At 45.6% G+C, this 20,867-nt stretch overlaps 1 long non-coding RNA gene across 1 annotated transcript in view; it reads left to right on the top strand.

Moving 5' to 3' along the window:
• Positions 1–1,625: 1,625 nt before the first annotated feature.
• Positions 1,626–20,867, top strand: part of LOC143773687 (uncharacterized) — a 39,104-nt gene continuing 19,862 nt past the window's right edge. The window contains exon 1 of the long non-coding RNA XR_013215304.1: positions 1,626–1,881. This is a non-coding gene — a long non-coding RNA (uncharacterized LOC143773687). The remainder of the gene's footprint in view (positions 1,882–20,867) is intronic.

Raw genomic sequence — 20,867 nt, 5'->3', positions numbered from 1 at the left:
ATAAAGACTGAATATGAAGACCGGTGAGTGCCCTCTATTTTTCTATTTCCTGGAGCGATATATGTAGTATGCTCCTTCACAGAAGCAGCCCAATGGGAGGACACTATTCGGAGGCACAGGTAGTAACCGGAACACCCCCTCAAAGGCTGTTTTGGCCATTTGGGTGCCCCTTCCCAACTTCTTGACCCGCCTGATTGCCTCGTCAAAGGAGGTACAGTAATTAGAACTGTACTTGATTCCGCGTCGATGTTGTCGTTTACTGACCTGCCCCTTGGATATGACAAATGGTGGATCAGTCTAAATGTATTGGGTTCCTTTTTTGGCACAACTCCCAACGGGGGTACTACTACATCTTCTAAGGAAAGTGTTCTTCATGGACCCGCCGCCATTCTACCTAAAGATATTTCTTTTTTCAATTTTTTTGTCACGACGTCTGGGTGTTGGTAGGGTGATTTTAGATTTTTACTCCAGCCTTTCTTGATTTTAGAAGCGCATGACATGCCTATATCTGTGTCTCCTCCTCCTTTTACTCCTCCACCTCTTTTCTTTTCGCATGACTATATGTAGTTGTGACTTTTCCATGTGTTTGTTGTGTCTTCTGAGCAGTTTGTCAGCTTTTGGACACCTTTTAATGTGTTTTCTATGTGTTTGTATGTGTTTGTGTTTGCCTGCCATTGGTTTCAATGGGGTTCGACGGTGTTCGTCGAACATTCGTCGAACACGCCCCAGTTCGACGAACCAAACCAAACTCGAACACTAGGGATGTGGCTCAACACTAGTTATAAGTGTGCTTTAACAGTAGAAGATACAATAAAAATGGCTTACCGAAGAGTCACCATCAGACGCTCTATTGGTGAAATGGAGAAGTGGCAATATGTGTCACTTCTAGCGATGAGGTGTCCAATCCGTTCCACCAAAAAATCAAAGTTCTCCATTTGTATACTCATGTAGCTGAAAAATTTCCCGGGGTTTCCTCTTAACTCCATGTATAATGTTGAATACACGTGTCATTCTCTGTGCTTTGATTGGGTGGATCCAAAAACGTTGTCGGCGCACACGCATAATGCTCTCTTTCTCGCTCGTTCTCCATAACAATCGCGTTCAATCGATTCGCCTCAAAAGTGAAATCCACAGAAATCTTCAGAATGTTTGCCATCACGCCTTACATCTTCACCACAAAACTGATGTGTGAAAGCAGCCTTACAGAAAATGCACCAGTTTAAAAGCCATCTCAGTTCAAAATCAATTACAGTTGGATTCTAACAAGTGGTTAAGGATTTGCACCTTAAGGGCAACTTAACATGTGGGGATGTCATTTTTGTAATTTACACTTCAGTTCCAAATTCTTTACCATAGGGAATATCACCCATCAACTCCAACATTTCATCTTGATTTATTGTATACATTATTTTCTGCTACTGTAGATATTTCTATATAGGCAAACCTATAAGGCCGCTATATGAATGCTTTAGGGATCACTATGAATCTATTACCTCAGGAAAAAGATCAAGTGGACTAATACAGCATGTCCGTGATACACACTGTGCAGATCCCAATGTACTACCTTTTGCAGGCATTGAAAAAGTACATTGCCCTTCACAGGGTGGGAACCATCGCATATATAAGAATTGTTTTTTTTTTTTTTTTTATTAAATGGTGTTACTTTATTGTGTTTGTCAGTCTGTGAGATTTAATTGCACAGGTGTGTGTAGGAGCTGGTTAGGTATATCAGAAGGGTGTTTTCTACCTACTCCCATTCCAGGACCAGTAGAAGGGCAGGAAAGTGTGAAACAATCGTCGTCCGCATGTCTACGCCTTCCCTCTCTGCAGCCAGTTTTAACCATGTTTTTCTGAATAAAGACATTGGATTCTAAAGGACAGGTGAGTGCCACTACTTTTTCTTCCTATATACATGTGGGGATTGCTTATTATTGTGTTTGGCCAGCCACATTGCGTCATGGGGTCTTGTATAAGACCCAGTGACGCAATGCTTGACACACTGTGTTCAGGAAGTAGTTCATGGAGAATTGTTGTAGGAGTGAGTGTGTATTTTAGAGCACGGATGTAGTCAGGATTTAATAATATTGCTATTGCAGTACTTGTATATTGCTCCTGCAGTATTAAAATACTAGTCCTTTTCAGGGATGAATATTTTCCATTCTGTAGTAAAACCACTGTTACCTGCATTCAGTGCAGGGAAAGCTTAGGATTAGAGGCACCTAGGCATGGTTTAACATTGGTATTGCAGTATTTGTCTACCCCTGCTGCACCGTTAAAACAGTCCTTGTCAGGCTAAATATTTTTTTTCCTATTAATACCAGAAAGTTTGCAGGCCTATATACCCAATTTAAAATGCGCAAGACATGCAATAAGGGACTGGGAAATGGACGTGCTTCTGATGGTACAAGAAGAGGCCGAGGGCCAGGTGAAACTGTGTCTGCTGCAAGAGTACAACAAGCATGCTCATCCACAAGACCTAGCTTTCTGTCCCACTTTGCAGGAGGACGTAGGACACCACTCTTGAAGCCAGAAAAGTGCAAACAGGTTGTCGGTGAGATGGCAGATAATGCTACAAGTATGTTTCCCAGCACCATCCTGTCTTCCACACAGTCCAATCTCACTAGCCAAAAGTCTGGACTAGGGTTGAGCAAAACGGATCGGTCATTTTCATAAGTCGCCGACTTTTGGCAAAGTCGGGTTTCATGAAACCCGACCCAATCCCAGCGTGGGAACGGCCATGCGGTACACGATCTTCGCGCCAAAGTCGCATTTCATATGATGCTTAAAGCGCCATTTCTCAGCCAATAAAGGTGCACGCAGAGTGTGGGCAGCGTGATGACATAGGTCCTGGTCCCTACCATCTTAGAGAAGGGCATGGCAGTGATTGGCTTGCTTTCTGCGGCATCACAGGGGCTATAAAGGGGCGTTCCCGCCGACCGCCATCTTACTGCTGCTGATCTGAGCGTAGGGAGAGATTGCTGCAGCTTCGTCAGAAGCAGGGATAGCGTTAGGCAGGGTATATTAACCCCCAAACCGCTTGTACTGTAGCGATTTCCACTGTCCAACACCACCTTTTGTTTGCAGGGACAGTGGAGGCAAGATTTCTGTGCAACAGCTCTGTAGCTTATAAGGCTCCCTGATCGCTGCGTTGCTGTGTGTGTACGCCGCTGTGCAACCAACTGCTTTTTTAAAAGCACAAATCCTGTTGCTCCTTCCTTTCTGCACAGCTATCTTGTTTGTTTGTCCTAATTTTTTGTGTGCAGCAGTCCTTTTTATTGCTGCCTGCCATACTTTTCAGAGATTATTGTTGGGAGATAGTAATTGTACTACGGTCCCCTTTTTTTTTTTTTTTTTTTTTTATACTTTCCAGCCACTTTCAGCCCCTGAAATTGTGTAGTGTAAAACAGTGGGCCTGTATTTTTCTGCACTGTCCCACACCTAAGAAGGGAGATTTATATTGCCAATCAGTGCATCTGTGCCAGTGCTGTCTGTGGTATCTTTCATTCATTTTGTGCCACAGGAAATATACTGTGATATAGTGGGCCTGATTTATTCACTTGTCTCCCATATAAAAAAAAAAAAAAAAGGGAGAATAATCTTGGCAAATCTGTGTCTGTGGTATCTGTCATTCATTTTGTGACACAGGAAATATACTGTGATATAGTGGGCCTGATTAAATCCTGCATTCTCCCACACATAAAGAGGGAAATTTATATTGCCAGTGTGTGCATCTGCGTGTGTCAGTCATGTTTGTGGCATATCTGCCAGCCTCTTTCTGCCAATCAAACTGTGTAGTGTAATACAGTGGGCCTCATTTTTTCCAGCATTCTCCCACACATAAAAAAGGGAGATTTTAATTCACAACAAGTTTACGTACACCTTCTACCTGCTTGTACAGGACCACATAACTGTTAGTTTGGTTTAATTTTTCCAAGAATGAGGAAGTCTGGTGGAAGAGGTCGTGGCTGTGGGCGGTCATTGCCAGCTGGTAATGGTGGTGGTGGAGGTGGAGCATCTGGTGGTAGTGGGAAAAGCAAAATAGCCCTAAGTCTCAAGTTGTTGAGCCAGCGTCATCGTCTGGCTACACAAGGCCTCGAAGGCTCCCTTTTTTGGGAGTAGGAAAACTGCTTTTAAAGCAGGAACAAGTTTTGGCTTTCATTGCTGACTCTGCCTCTAGCTCTTTCGCCTTCTCCTCGGAAAGTGCCAAATGTAAGAGCAGTGCGTCGTCAGTGGATGTTCCCGGTCAGGGACAAGTCGCTTCCTTGTGTTCTTCACCCAGAACAACAGAGAAGGATGCGTCAGGCGACACAACAGGTTACTCCATGGAGCTATTTACACATACCGTTCCTGGGTTAGAAAGGGAAATTGTTAACAGGCCATGCCCATTACAAGATGAATCGGACATGGAGTGCACAGATCCACAACCAGATTATTATGCTGTTCCATTGACTCAGATCAGAACATTGCCCTCGCAGTGTACTGATCCAGAATCTGACCCTGATGACACTATTAAGCCCCGTGACAAACGCTATAGTACCGGCTTACACGGTGACCCAGAGGAAGGTGCCCAGGACATAGAAGAGGAGGTCATAGATGACACAGTTGTTGACCCCGATTGGCAGCCATTGGGGGAACAGGGTGCAGGCGGCAATAGCTCTGAAGCGGAGGAGGAGGAGCCGCAGCAGGCATCAACATCGCAACAGGTTCCATCTAGCAGGCCTGTATCTGGTCAAAAACGTGTGGCAAAACCAAAACCAGTTGTAGGACAGCGTGGCCATCCGGTTAAAGTAGCTCAGTGTGCAATGCCTGAAAAGGTATCCGATAGTAGGAAGAGTGCAGTCTGGTATTTTTTTTTAACCAAGATCCAAATGATCAGTGCAAAGTCATCTGTAAGAAATGCTCAAGGACTAGTGTTGAGCGATACCTTCCGATATTTGAAAGTATCAGTATCGGACGATATCCGAAAAATATCGGATATCACGGATACCGATACCCGATACCAATACAAGTTAATGGGACACAAATATCGGAAGTGATCCTGGATGGTTCCCAGGGTCTGAAGGAGAGGAAACTCTCCTTCAGGCCCTGGGATCCATATTCATGTGTAAAATAAAGAATAAAAATAAAAAATAGGGATATAGTCACCCTCGGACGCACCCTGGTTGTAACCGCTGCAACCGGCAGCCTCCGTTCCTAAGAATGAGCGAGTGAAGGACCTGCGATGACGTCGCGGTCACGTGAGCGGTTACGCGACCAATCACAAGACCGCGACGTCATCGCAGGTCCTTCACTCGCTCATTCTTAGGAACGGAGGCTGCCGGTTGCAGCGGTTACAACCAGGGCGCGTCCGAGGGTGAGTATATCCCTGTTTTTTTATTTTTATTCTTTATTTTACACATGAATATGCATCCCGATTCCCGATATCGCAAAAATATCGGAATTCCGATACCGCAAATATCGGCCGATACTTGCGGTATCAGAATTCTCAACACTATCTGACCTCTGCTGAAGGTCCTTGAATGTTAAAAATCTAAATACAAGCTGCATGCGTAGACATTTAACCACCATGCACTTGCAAGCCTGGACTAACTACCAAACGTCCCTTAACGTTGTAGCACCCTCTCACAATGAAGCTAGTCAGCAACACTACATCCCTTCCCTCACTGTAAGCCCACTGTTTACCACACCACCTGCAGTAAATGTGGCGGTTTCGTCGCAAGGCCAAAGCCGTCAGGGAATCATCAGGTTTGTGGTAGGAAACACTGTATGTAGGGCAACAGCAAGAATACCATCACCAACACTCTCTCAGTCTGCCATGTCCACCGGCACCCCCGCTAGTTCCACCCTATGCAGCTCTCCAGTCCAGCTCACCCTACATTCCTCTCGTTAGGAAAAGGAAGTACTCATCCTCGCATCTGCGTACACAGGGTTTGAACGCCCACATTGCTAGACTAATCTCATTAGAAATGATGCCCTACCGGTTAGTTGAAACCAAAGCTTTCAAAGCCCTGATGGACTACGCTGTACCACGCTACAAGCTACCCAGTCGACACTTCTTTTCGAGAAAAGCCATCCCAGCCCTCCACCAGCATGTAAAAGACCGCATTGTCCATGCACTCAGGCAGTCTGTGAGTAGAAAGGTGCACCTGACAACAGATGCATGGACCAGTAGGCATGGCCAGGGGCGTTACGTCTCCATCACGGCACACTGGGTTAATGTGGTGGATGCAGGGTCCACAGGGGACAGCAATATTGGGACAGTTCTTCCTAGCCCACGGTCTAGGAAACAGTTGGCTGTAGGCGTTCGTCCCCCCCTCCTCCTCTTCGTCCTCCAGCAGAAGCGACAGCTCGTCCACAGACCGCAGTCGCACGACCACTCCATCCGCAGCTGCCACTGTTGCACACGAGGTGTCCCATTATGGAACAGCTAGTGGCAAGCGTCAGCAGGCTGTATTGGCAATGAAGTGTTTGGGGGACAACAGACACACCGCGGAAGTTCTGTCCGAGTTCTTGCAGCAAGAAACTCAGTCATGGCTGGGCACTGTACATCTTGAGGCAGGCAAGGTAGTGAGTGATAACGGAAGGAATTTCATGGCTGCCATAGCCCTTTCCCAACTGAAACACATTCCTTGCCTGGCTCACATCTTAAACCTGGTGGTGCAGTGTTTCCTGAAAAGTTATCCGGGGTTACACGACCTGCTCCTGAAAGTGCGCAGACTTTGCTCGCACATCCGCCGTTCGCCCGTACACTCCAGCCGTATGCAGAACCATCAGCGGTCTTTGCAACTTCCCCAGCATCGCCTAATCATCGACGTTGCAACAAGATGGAACTGCACATGCTTCAGAGACTGTGCGAACAGAGGCGTGCTGTTTTGTATTTGTGGGAGGATACACATACACGGGTAGGCAGTTGGATGGCAGACATGGAGTTGTCAGGTGACAGAGGTCTTGTAGCTTCGACCACTGCACAAGTCCTTCAGTGTTTTGAGGAATGCACACGGCTGGTTAGTGCAGACAACGCCATAATAAGCATCAGCATCCCTCTAATGCGTCTGCTGATGCAAAGTTTGACGCACATAAAGGAGCAGGCGTCTGCAGCCGAGGACGAGGGAAGCCTAGATGACAGTCAGCCATTGTCTGCTCAGGGAAGTCAACAGGATGAGGTGGCGGGCGAAGAGGATGATGGGGATGAGTATTTTTTGGATGAGGAAGCTTCTCAGGGGGCAACAGAAACTGCTGGCGTTGCAAGGCCGGGTTCTGGTTTTTTTTGAGGGAGACAAGTGACGTTGATTTGCCCGAAAGTGCTCCTCAACCCAGCACATGCACAGATTTGACAACTGGAACATTGGCACACATGGCGGATTATGCCTTGTGTATCCTCAAAAGGGACCCACGCATTATAAGGCCGGCATCACACTGGCGAGTTTTACGGACGTATGAGCGCAGAAGATACACCCGTAAAATGCGCATAACACACGGCCCAATGATTCCCTATGTCCCAGCTCCTATCAGCCGTATTTTACTGATCCGTATTATACGGTCTTGTACAGCCGTACAAAATCGCAGCATACTGCGTTTGTCACTGTATTGCGCAAAAAAATCGCCAATGAAAGTCTATGAGGCCGAGAAATACGGATTACACATGGAGCAGCAGTGTGACCTGCGAGAAATACGCACCGGTGTTAGAGAGAAAAGCCGGTAATTCAATTGCCAGGTTTTCATTTCTCCTTCCCAAACCTGACATGATATGAGACATGGTTTACATACAGTAAACCATCTCATATCCTCTTTTTTTTTTTTTGCATATTCCACACTACTAATGTTAGTTGTGTGTGTGAAAAATTTTGGCGCTGTAGCTGCTAAAATAAAGGGTTAAATGGCGGAAAAAATTGGCGTGGGCTCCCGCGCAATTTTCTCCGCCAGAGTGGTAAAGCCAGTGACTGAGGGCAGATATTAATAGCCTAGAGAGGGTCCATGGTTATTGCCCCCCCCCCCCCCCCCCCGGCTACAAACATCTGCCCCCAGCCACCCCAGAAAAGGCACATCTGGAAGATGCGCCAATTCTGGCACTTGGCCACTCTCTTCCCACTCCCTGTAGCGGTGGGATATGGGGTAATGAAGGGTTAATGCCACCTTGCTATTGTAAGGTGACATTAAGCCAGGTTACTAATGGAGAGGCGTCATTTATGACACCTATCCATTATTAATCCAATAGTACGAAATGGTTAATAAAACACACACATTATTACAAAGTACTTAAATGAAATAAAGACACAGGGTGGTGTAATATTTTATTATTCTCTTAATCCAGCTGAAGACCCTCGTTCTGTGAAAAAGTAAAAATAACAAATCAACAGTATCTCATACCTTCCGATGAACAGTCACGTCCCACGAAGTAAATTCATCTGAAGGGGTTAAATCATTTTACAGCCAGGAGCTGTGCTAAAGCACTCGCTCCTGCCTGTAAAGCCCCGGGTACTGAATGGAAAGCGGGGTGATCTGTAGTTACCTTGAGTTGCGGTGATGCGCCCTCTGCTGGATGTCCTCATGAACTGGAGCCTTTGAAAAGTTCCCACGCTCAAGTTCATATGAGGACATCCAGCAGAGGGCGCATCACCACGACTCAAGGTAACTACAGATCAAACTACTTTCCATTCAGTACCCAGGGTTTTACAGGCACGAACACTGCTTTAGCAGAGCTCCTGGCTGTAAAATAACTTAACTCCTTCAGATGGATTTACATCGTGGGACATAAAGACGGAAGGTATGGAATATTGTTTGGTTTTTTTTTAACTTTGTTTCAGGACAATGGTTTTCAGGTGGATTAAGAGTCTAATAAAATATTACAACATGTGTCTTTATTTCATTAAAATACTTGTAAGTGTGTGTGTGTGTGTGTGTGTGTGTGTGTGTTTTATTAACCATTTGGTACTATTGGATTAATAATGGATAGGTGTCGTAATTGACGCCTCTCCATTATTAATCTGGCTTAATGTCACCTTAAAATTGCAAGGTGACATTAACCCTTCATTACCCCATATCCTACCACTACACGGGAGTGGGAAGAGAGAGGCCAAGTGCCAGAATAGGCACATCTTCCAGATGTGCCTTTTCTGGGGTGGCTGGGGGCAGATGTTTGTAGCCGAGGAGGGGGGCAATAACCATGGACTCTCTCTAGGCTATTAATATCTGCCCTCAGTCACTGGCTTTACCACTCTGGCGGAGAAAATTGCGCGGGAGCCCACGCCAATTTATTCCGCGATTTAACCCTTTATTTTACAAGGTACAGTGCCCAAATTTTGCACATACACACTACTAACATTAGTAGTGTGGAATATGCAAAAAAAGGATATGAGATGGTTTACTGTATGTAAAACATGTCTCATATCATGTCGGGTTTGGGAAGGAGAAATGAAAAGCCGGCAATTGAATTACCGGCTTTTCACATATATCGCGCTGAATTAACTATAAATACAGAAAATATATATATATATATATATATATATATATATATATATATATATATATACACACACACAGTGGGGCAAAAAAGTATTTAGTCAGTCAGCAATAGTGCAAGTTCCACCACTTAAAAAGATGAGAGGCGTCTGTAATTTACATCATAGGTAGACCTCAACTATGGGAGACAAACTGAGAAAAAAAAAATCCAGAAAATCACATTTTCTGTTTTTTTAATCATTTTATTTGCATATTATGGTGGCAAATAAGTATTTGGTCAGAAACAAACAATCAAGATTTCTGGCTCTCACAGACCTGTAACTTCTTCAAGAGTCTCCTCTTTCCTCCACTCATTACCTGTAGTAATGGCACCTGTTTAAACTTGTTATCAGTATAAAAAGACACCTGTGCACACCCTCAAACAGTCTGACTCCAAACTCCACTATGGTGAAGACCACCAAAGAGCTGTCAAAGGACACCAGAAACAAAATTGTAGCCCTGCACCAGGCTGGGAAGACTGAATCTGCAATAGCCAACCAGCTTGGAGTGAAGAAATCAACAGTGGGAGCAATAATTAGAAAATGGAAGACATTCAAGACCACGGATAATCTCCCTCGATCTGGGGCTCCACGCAAAATCCCACCCCGTGGGGTCAGAATGATCACAAGAACGGTGAGCAGAAATCCCAGAACCACGCGGGGGGTCCTAGTGAATGAACTGCAGAGAGCTGGGACCAATGTAACAAGGCCTACCATAAGTAACACACTACGCCACCATGGACTCAGATCCTGCAGTGCCAGACGTGTCCCACTGCTTAAGCCAGTACATGTCCGGGCCCGTCTGAAGTTTGCTAGAGAGCATTTGGATGATCCAGAGGAGTTTTGGGAGAATGTCCTATGGTCTGATGAAACCAAACTGGAACTGTTTGGTAGAAACACAACTTGTCGTGTTTGGAGGAAAAAGAATACTGAGTTGCATCCATCAAACACCATACCTACTGTAAAGCATGGTGGTGGAAACATCATGCTTTGGGGCTGTTTCTCTGCAAAGGGGCCAGGACGACTGATCCGGGTACATGAAAGAATGAATGGGGCCATGTATCATGAGATTTTGAGTGCAAACCTCCTTCCATCAGCAAGGGCATTGAAGATGAAACGTGGCTGGGTCTTTCAACATGACAATGATCCAAAGCACACCGCCAGGGCAACGAAGGAGTGGCTTCGTAAGAAGCATTTCAAGGTCCTGGAGTGGCCTAGCCAGTCTCCAGATCTCAACCCTATAGAAAACCTTTGGAGGGAGTTGAATGTCCGTGTTGCCAAGCGAAAAGCCAAAAACATCACTGCTCTAGAGGAGATCTGCATGGAGGAATGGGCCAACATACCAACAACAGTGTGTGGCAACCTTGTGAAGACTTACAGAAAACGTTTGACCTCTGTCATTGCCAACAAAGGATGTATTACAAAGTATTGAGATGAAATTTTGTTTCTGACCAAATACTTATTTTCCACCAGAATATGCAAATAAAATGATAAAAAAACAGACAATGTGATTTTCTGGATTTTTTTTTTTTCTCAGTTTGTCTCCCATAGTTGAGGTCTACCTATGATGTAAATTACAGACGCCTCTCATCTTTTTAAGTGGTGGAACTTGCACTATTGTTGACTGACTAAATACTTTTTTGCCCCACTGTATGTGTGTATGTATATATATATATATATATATATATATATATATATATATATATATATATATATATATATATAAACATTTGAGCACATAAATCCATTAAATGTCGGTTTTGCAAGCCTGCGAGAAAATATCGCAGTACGGATGCCATACGGAGGATGCCATGCGCAAAATACGCTGACACACCCTGCCTACGGATGACATACGGATCACTATTTTGGGGACTTGTCTGCGTATTACGGCCGTAAAAAACGGACCATATTTACATACGCTGAGTATGACGCCGGCCTAAAAATGATGACCGATGACGATTACTGGTTGGCCTGCCTCCTGATCCTCGCTATAAAGGCAAATTGCTAAATATCATGCTACAGGAGAACCTCTAACAAATATTGGCAACCAAACAAGCTACTCTTGTAGACCGTTTGATTCAGGCATTCCCAGCACACAGCGCCGGTGATTGTTCTCACATGAGCTGCAGTGGGCAACAGGGCAGAGGTGTTAGAGGTTCACAAATCAGAAGTGGCATTGGACAGAGGGGTTTTCTGACCAGGTTGTGGAGTGATTTTGCAATGACCGCAGACACGACAGGTACTGCAGCATCTATTCAAAGTGACAGGAGACAACATTTGTCCAGTATGGTTACTAACTATTTTTCCTCCATTATCGATGTTCTCCCTAAACCGTCATTCCCCTTTGATTGCTGGGCATCCAAAATAGACACCTGGCCTGAATTGGCCGAATATGCATTGCAGGAGCTTGCTTGCCCAGCAGCTAGTGTGCTATCAGAAAGAGTATTCAGTGCTGCTGGTTCAATACTGACCGAAAAAAGGACTCGTCTGGCGAGGCGACCCAAAATGTTGATGATCTAACCTTCATTAAAATGAACCACTCATGGTTTTTAATTTTGCCTCACCTTTCCCGGCTGACACCTAGTTTTCTTGAAAAAAGGTCTTGCTTTGGGACTGGTGTTACTGACTGTTCCAATGTCTAAATTTGCAGCTGCTGTTTGTACAGCATACAACATGTTTACACCTCCCTAAATGGCCTAACTCCCCCCCACGGGGCCGTGGTCTCGCCACTTGGCGCAAGCACCCGTCAGAGTGCCGTTTGTCTGAAGAGGTGGGTGTGCCCACTTTTGGTCGACGGCACTGCCAATGGGTCCCTCATAGTACAATGAAGTGTCTCTGGTGGTGGCGCGCACCCAACGTCAGACACACCGTTGTAACTTGAGGGGCCCTGGGCCTGTACCGCCGGCCACGAGAGAGTGTACCCCCCAGCTCAAACAGTGCTCTACCACTTGCAAAATAATCTCTCGCTGCTCCACCACTGTTTAGTCTATGCGCTGAAATCCTTCAATGCCTGGCACTGACAATAACAATTTGTTAACATGTATGATGCTATTTAAAATAGGCAGGGGCCCTGTCCTACTTTTACAACAGTAAATACTTTGCGCCAAATTACAATGTCTGAAAGTCAGCATAGGAGCCCACCCCTGTACCGAAGTATGCCGCCCCCCCCCCCGTTTTTTTTTTTTTTTGGGCGAGACATTGACATCTATTTAGTTTTTTGGAGTACTTACTGTCTGCGGTCCCTCCTTCGAATTGTCCTCCGCTGAGCACACCAATCCTGCCTGTGTACCCCTGTAACCTACTTTAAACTGCATAGAGCCTACTTTCCATTGTAGGCCTACTACCTGTGTCTGTCTCGGCCAGTCCACTCCTTGCAGTTGTCCTCCACTGAACAAAGCTATGCCGCCTGTGTACTCCTGTTACCAATTGTGAACTGCATTTATCCTACTTACTTATTTGTGCCTAGTAACTGTGTAAGCCTGTCATAACAGTTGTCCTCCACCACAGAACCCAGCTATGCCACATGTGTACTTCTTTTACCAATTTTGAACTTAATATAGCCTTCATTTTTATTTTAGGCCTACTTCGTGTGTCAGAGCCACTAATTACACATGCCCTTCTCCGCTGAACCACGCTATGCTGCAAGTGTACTCCACTTACCAATTTTGAACAGCATTTTGCCTAATTACTTATTTAGGCCTACTTATTGTGTCTGTCTCCCATTACAGTTGTCCTCCACTGCACAAAGCTGAGCTTCAATCTACAGGCTCTCATTAAGTAGTTGTTGTTAATATGTGTGGTTGGGGCCTACTAACGGTGTCTGCCGCTCCATGGTGTTGTCCTCCACTGTACAATGCTGAGCTTCAATCTTCAGGCTTTTGGCCTATAGTATCAGATATTTAACTGCATTTGGCCTACTTGTCTGGTTGGGCCCTACTAACAGTGTCTGCCGCTCCTGGGTTTTCTCCTGTTTTGTTTTCCCGAGCTTCTATCTTCAGGCTTTCGGCCTTTATTTGTAATATTAAACTGCATTGAGCCTACTATTGTGGTTGGGCCCTTAAAACGGTGTCTGCCGCTCCTGAGTTTTCTACTCCACTGAACAAACCAATGCCGCCTGGTTAGTACTTTTACCAATTTTGAACTGCATTTAGCCCACTTTATTATTTGGGCTTATATCTGTGTTTCATCCTCATCCTGCCTATTGCCCAGCCAGTGCTAGATGAGTCTTGTGGTACATTGACCCAGACCACTACATTCCCCTTGCATGCTACACAGCCACAATCTGACCCTGCTGAAAGTCCGGTTCCCTGTCCTGCATACTATACCACCTTACACGGGGACAAAGAGGAAGGTGCAGATGAAAGTGCAGGTTCCTTCATCAGGTGGGGGGGCATACTCGTTGGCGACGTCACTGGCACAGGGCCCCTCAGAGTACGCAAAAGTGTCGCTGCCGGTGGGAGGCGCCCCCCGCCGTGCAAACACACCGCCGTACTTTGAGGGGCCCTGTGCCAGTGCCAATGCCAACGAGTGGGGGCCCCCCTGCTTGCTCTGGATCACAGCACTTGCAAAGTTGAAATACTTACCTCTCTCACTGCTCCACCGCCGTGACGTAGTCCACGTTTCCTGGGCCCACTAAAAACTTGAACCAGCCCTACCCCCACAACTTTAGCCAAATGACCCCAAATTTCCAATGCACAACTACTATTATAAAGTTAATTAAGATTTACAAGCTTCAGAAACAAGAATGGATGTTTTTGCCATTAAAATGGGCACTGTAGATGTTTTCCTGGCCCCCACTCACTGCCGACTATGCTTCCCCATTGACTTGCATTGGGTTTCGTGTTTTGGTCGATCCCCGACTTTTCGCGATAATCGGCCGATTGCACTCGACTCGACTTTTGAGAGTCGGGTTTCGCAAAACCCGACTCGACCCCAAAAAAGTAAGTTGCTCAACCCTAGTCTGGACCTCATAATTCTCACCCTCATCCTCCTTCCTCCCACCATGGTGAGCCCAAGGAGACAAGTGATCTCACACTCAGACACGCCAAGGAGCTCTTTACATTTCCATTTATTGATTCTGGACTTCTGCCCTTCCCAAGCACCATCAGCGACCACCACCAATTCCTTGTTCCAGCACAGCTGTCCCTACCCCAGGCCTTGGAACGCAAGCGTAAATACCCAGCCACCCACAGGCCCAAACACTAAATGCCACATATCCAGACTGTTTGCCCTGGAAATGTTGCTGTTTAGGCTTGTGGACACTGAGGCATTCAGTAACCTCAAAGCTCGGTACTCGGTCCCTAACCACCACTATTTTTACCGCTATGTCGTCACTACCTTACACCAGCATGTGTCCCATAACCTCACCCATGCCCTTATCAACGCAGTAACTAGGAAGGTCCACTTAACGACCGACACGTGGACAAGTGCTTGTGGCTAGGGAATCTACATTTCCCTGACGGCACACTGGGTGAAACCGAGGATTGCAGGTCCTAGTTCCATCAGGGTTCCCCCATCCTCCACCTCATCCTCATCATCCATCTTCAAATTGTCATCCATATTAGTCACAAGCTATAAGCACTGCAGAACTCCCTAGGAAAAGCTGCAATAGGCTTTGCTGAAACTAATTTAGGTCATAAACCAGGGCCACCATCAGAGCATTACTGGCATATGGGGCCTGCACAGCAATAGGATGTAACTGAATGTGCATCCGAATTGCCCTGAGCCCCCTTCCTCATTGGGCCCCAGGGGCAGGATTAGTCCATTTGCTAATTTCTGAACATGCGTCCGAGCTGACCTCAACCTGCACATTGCAGCATCTGACGTCACGGTCATGCGCTAGCGCATCTGCGCCTCAAATTATGAGGAAGAGGATGCTTCTGGACCCTGGCCATGTAGGGAGAACTTTTTTCTTTAAACCCAATCCACAATATGGGAAGACATACATGGGGTCAGGACGAGAGTACATACGGGTGCTTCTTACAAAATCAGAATATCATCAAAAAGTTAATTTATTTCAGTTCTTCAAATCAAAAAGTGAAACTCATATATTAAAGTTACAAACAGAGTGATCTATTTCAAGTGTTTATTTCTGTTAATGTTGATGATTATAGCTTACAGCCAATGAAAACCCAAAACTCATTATCTCAGTAAATTAGAATACTTTATAACACCAGCTTGAAAATTATTTTAAAATCTGAAATGTTGGCCAACTGAAATGTATGTTCAATAATTTATTATTTATTTATATAGCACCATTAATTCCATGGTGCTGTACATGAGAAAAGGGGTTACGTGCAGAGTTATAGATATTGTTTACAGTAAACAAATTTACAATAACAGACTGGTACTGAGGGGAGGGGACCCTGTCCTTGTGGACTTACATTCTATGGGATAATGGGGAAGAGACAGAAGGTCGGTGGTGCGGCAGCTCTGGTGGTGGTGAGGTGGCAGCTCGGTTGGTTGGTAAGGCGGCAACTCGGGTGGTTGGTGAGGTGGCAGAATGGTTATTGTAGGCTTTCCTGAAGAGATGGGTTTTCAGGTTCCGTCTGAAGGATCCGAGGGTGGTGGATAATCGGACGTGTTGAGGCGTGGAATTCCAGAGGATGGGGGATATTCGGGAGAAATCTTGGAGGCTGTTGTGTGAGGAATGAATAAGTGTGGAGGAGAGTAGGAGGTCTTGGGAGGATCAAAGATTACATGAGGGAAGATAGTGGGAGATTAGTTCAGAGATATAGGGAGGGGAAAGGTTGTGGATGGCTTTGTAGAACAGTATTAGTAGTTTGAACTGGATTCGTTGGGGAATTGGGAGCCAGTGGAGGAATTTGCAGAGGGGAGAAACAGGGGAGTAGCGAGGAGAGAGGTGGATTAGCCGGGCAGCAGAGTTGAGGACAGACTGGAGTGGTGCAAGAGTTAGCAGCGAGGTGACAGAGGAAGGTATTGCAGTAATCAAGGCGGAAGATGATGAGGGCATGCACAAGAGTTTTAGTAGATTGTGGGCTGAGGAAGGGACAGTTTCTGGCAATATTTTTGAGTCGGAGGTGGCAAGAGTTTGGACATGCGGTTTGAAGGACAGGACAGAGTTGAGAGTTACCCCGAGGCAGTGGGATTCAGATGCGGGAGAGAGCGTGATGCCGTTTGCCATAATAGATAAACTCAATGTAGACAAAACCGAACTCATCATCTTTCCCCCATCTTGCCTACCTGATCTAAGAAAGCGAGAGTTGAAGAAGGAGGATATGGCTGATAGACACTCCGGGATTCTGGACAGCAGAGAGGTGACATCTGGGCCAGAGAGGTAGATCTGAGTGTCGTCTGCAAACAGGTGGTACTGGAAGCCATTGGACTTTATGAGTTGTCCTAGGCCAAGGGTATAGATGGGGGACAAAAGTAGGTGCCCTAGGACAGATCCTTGAGGGACTCCAACAGAGAGAGGGTGGGATGAGGAGGTAGTGTAGGAGTGGGAAACGCTAAATGTACGATCAGAAAGATATGAGGCAATTCAGGACAGGGCAAGGCCTTTGATGCCAAGGGAAGAAAGAATATGTAGCAGTGGTCGACTATGTCGAAAGCAGAGGACAGGTCAAGAAGGAGGATGGAGAACTGTTTGTTAGCTTTGGGTGTGACTAGGTCATTAGTAATTTTGGTCAGAGCAGTTTTGGTGGAGTGGTGGGGGCGGATGCCAGATTGGAGGTTGTCAAGGAGAGAGTTAGATTAGAGGTGGGAGGAAGGTTGAGCATGGACATGCTGCTCAAGGAGTTTGGAAGCAAATGGGAGCAGTGATATGGGGCAATAGCTGGGCATAGCAGTTGGGTCAAGGTTAGTTTTTTTGAGGATGGGTGTGATGGTGGCATGTTTGAAGGGAGAGGGGAAGGTACCAGAAGATAGCGATAGATTGAAGAGATGGGTTAGGGCTGGAATGAGCATGTTAGTGAGGTTGGGGAGCAGGTGGGAAGGGATGGCGTCAAGTGCACTAGTGGTGAGGTGTGATTTGGAAAGGAGGTGAGTAAGTTCTCCTTCAGTGATGTTGGAGAGGAAGGTTATTAGGGAAGAGCAGAGGTCTGGTATATGGAGTGGTGGAACAGTAAATGCACTCAATACTTGGTTGGGGCTCCTTTTGCATCAATGTGGCGTGGCATGGAGGTGATCAGCCTGCAGCACTGCTGAGGTGTTATGGAGGCCCAGGTTGATTTAATACCAACCTTCAGCTGTCTGGATCTTTGGGTCTGGTGTCTCTCATCTTCCTCTTGACAATACCCCATAGATTCTCTATGGGGTTACAGTCAGGCGAGTAAGCTGGCCAATCAAGGATAGCAATACTGTTGTTTCTAAACCAGGTATTGGTACTGTTGGCAGTGTGAACAGGTGCCAAGTTTTGCTGGAGAATTAAATTTCCATCTCCAAAAAGCATGTTGGCAGAGGGAAGCATGAAGTGCTCTAAAATTTCTTGGTAGACGGCTGCGATAACTTTGGTATTGATAAAACACAGTGGACCTACACAAGCAGATGACATGGCTCCCCAAACCATCACTGATTGTGGAAACTTCACACTAGACCTCAAGCAGCTAGGATTGTGTGCCTCAATGCTTCCTCCAGACTCTGGGTCTTTGATTTCCAAATGAAATGCAAAATTTACTTTCATCTGAAAACATATTGGACCTCTGAGCAACAGTCCAATTCTTTCACTCCTTCGCCCAAGTATGACGCTTCTGGCATTGTCTATTGGTCATGAGTGGCTTGACACAAAGAATGTGACCCTTGTAGCCCATGTCCTGGATACGTTTCATGTGCTGGCTCTTCAAAAGGAGTGGACTGCTGCTGGAGTCATTGCTTGAACAGCCAGCTTCTTTAGCAATGACCTTTTGTGGCTTACTCTCCTTGTGGAGTGTGTCAATTACTGCCTTCTATGATAAGAAACTCGGCCCTCAACTTAAGTGATCAAATCCTTGTTGAGATGCTGCAGCAGCTGGATTTTGTAAGGGTGCCATTTGTGAGTATCTAATATCCGCTGAAGGGATGTTCGACTGATGCCAGATCAGCACACTGAATTTGCAAAATGGGCAAAACAACAATTGGAACAGGACCCTCAGTTTACACAGAACATTATGTTCAGTGATGAGGCAAACTTTTTTGGGTGGGCCATTTATATGGATGCACCTAAATAATATGGGAATGGTGACAGTTTTCTTGCGTAGGGTGTCTTTCATTGAAATCCGCTGCAATGATCCAGATACTGCGTTCATCAGACATCAACAAAATTTCTACCAGCTCCTCACGTGTTAACCTCTGCGACATGTCAATGACTGTGAACAAAGAGAAACTTGTAAATAACTCATGAAAGAATAAAGTTACGTTAAAACCAAGCACACCATTGGTTTTTCTTGTGAAATTCTCAATAAGTTTCATGTGTCACATGACCCTCTTCCCATTGGTAAAAATACAGTTGGATCCAAAATGGCCAACTTCAAAATGGTCACCACCCATCTTGAAAAGTTTTCCCCCTTCCCATATACTAATGTGCCACAAAAACAGGAAGTTGATATTACCAACCATTCTCATTTTATTTAGGTGTATCCATATACATGACCCACCCTGTCTTCAGTCACTATGTGGTGGTAATATGTGGTCTGTTCATGGTGTGACAGTATTTGCAGTACTTGTCCCTGTATGTGGTATTTTTCCATCACTATGTGATGGTAATATGTAGTCTGGTCATGGTGTGACAGTATTTGTCCCTGTATGTGGTATTATTCGGTCATTATGTGGTGGTAATATGTGGTCTGGTCATGGTGTGATGGTATTTGTTCCTTGTATGTGGTTTTATTCGGCCACTATGTGGTCTGGCCATTGTGTTGCAGTATTTGTCCCTTCTATATGGTATTATTGATCATTTTTAAAACTGTAAGTGGCATATTCCCATAAAGAAAAATATACCTAAAAAGAGTATCGGATATTTTAAGAAATGTTTAATAGGTTAGAATAGAGTAGGGACAGGCGAAAAAAGTCTACTTTGTCGTGGTGGCGACTTAAAAAATCCTTTGGACAAAACAAAAGCTGATGGCTATGTATGTGATATGGTGTTTTATGGGAAATGTTAATGTGTGATTGGTGAGGACATGGTGCAGAAGTGAAGTTTTTCCAAGAGTGGGACTGTGGAAGGTTCAGGTGGAGCTGGGGAGCTGGGGTGGAGCCTTTGCCTGTATAGGGCCCTGAAATTCCTGGTGGCAGCCCTGTGACAAACAGCACATTGCCATAGAGTTGTTGAAAGGTATAACAGACCAAACAGATCTGTGGCTCCCTCCTCTGAACCTACAACTAGACATGGTCGTGTGTGATAATGGCCGTAACCTGGTGGCGGCTCTGAAGCTTGACAAACTTGCACACGTACCATGCATAGCCACGTTCTCAACCTACCCTGATTTCCCTAAGCTACTTGCACCCATTTCCGAAAGTCAGCTCTGCTGCCGCTGGTCTGGCAGTTCTGTAGCAGTGCTTGCAAGGGCCAGCTCACCAACTGGTGTTTGAAGGCACCATGCGCTGGAACTCTGCATTACATATGTTGGCATGGCTTTTTGAGCAGCAGCGGGCCATAGTTAAATTCCAGCTATAACATGTATTTCAGTTAGCCTCCCCACATAACAACTTATGAGTGGACATGGATGTCTGATATCTGTGAGGTTCTCCAAATCTTTGAGGAATCAACCAAGATGGCGAGCAGCATTATCGGTGTAAACTATCCCACTTGTGTGTCTACTCAAACGATCTTTGCTCACAAAGAGGAAGCTTTGCATGGTGAGCAGGTGGAGATGGAGGAAGAAAGTACACAGGGTAAAACTACCCAGCCTCATCTTCTCAGCACTAATTGAGTGATAATGAGGGAGAGGCTGAGAAGGAGGAACAGCAGATTGTTGCTTGCACTACAGAGGGTACTATCCACACATGCTTCATCCAGTCTGTTCAGCGTGAATGGGCTGAAGAGGAGAAGGAGGAGATGGAAAGCTGTATTCCTGGTGGTGATGGGGAAGTCTTTGCCTGTTGGGAGTCTGGCACACATGGCTGACTTTGTGTCCCACTGCCTCTCCCATGACCCTTGTGTTTATATGGATTTTGGCCAACACTCATAACCCTTCTCAACCCACGATGTAAGGAGAACTTTCTATCTCTCATTCCTTCGGTGGAGATGGCTAGTAAAATGGTGCAATTCAGGAGGCCCCCATTGAACGATTAGTAAAAAAAATTAGCAGCTGACAATGATGGCGGCAGAAGTCATAAATCCTTGGGCAACCAAGGAGGAGACACAAGGGAGAAACACACCAGGTCCAATAGGGCATAATAAATGAGACTAGAGTTGAGCGACTTTCATTTTTTTAA

This window comes from Ranitomeya variabilis, chromosome 5 (genome assembly GCF_051348905.1).
Source record: "Ranitomeya variabilis isolate aRanVar5 chromosome 5, aRanVar5.hap1, whole genome shotgun sequence".
Lineage (NCBI taxonomy): Eukaryota > Metazoa > Chordata > Amphibia > Anura > Dendrobatidae > Ranitomeya > Ranitomeya variabilis.
Note: the sequence above shows the minus strand (reverse complement) of the source record. Positions and strands in the feature narration are given on the sequence as shown.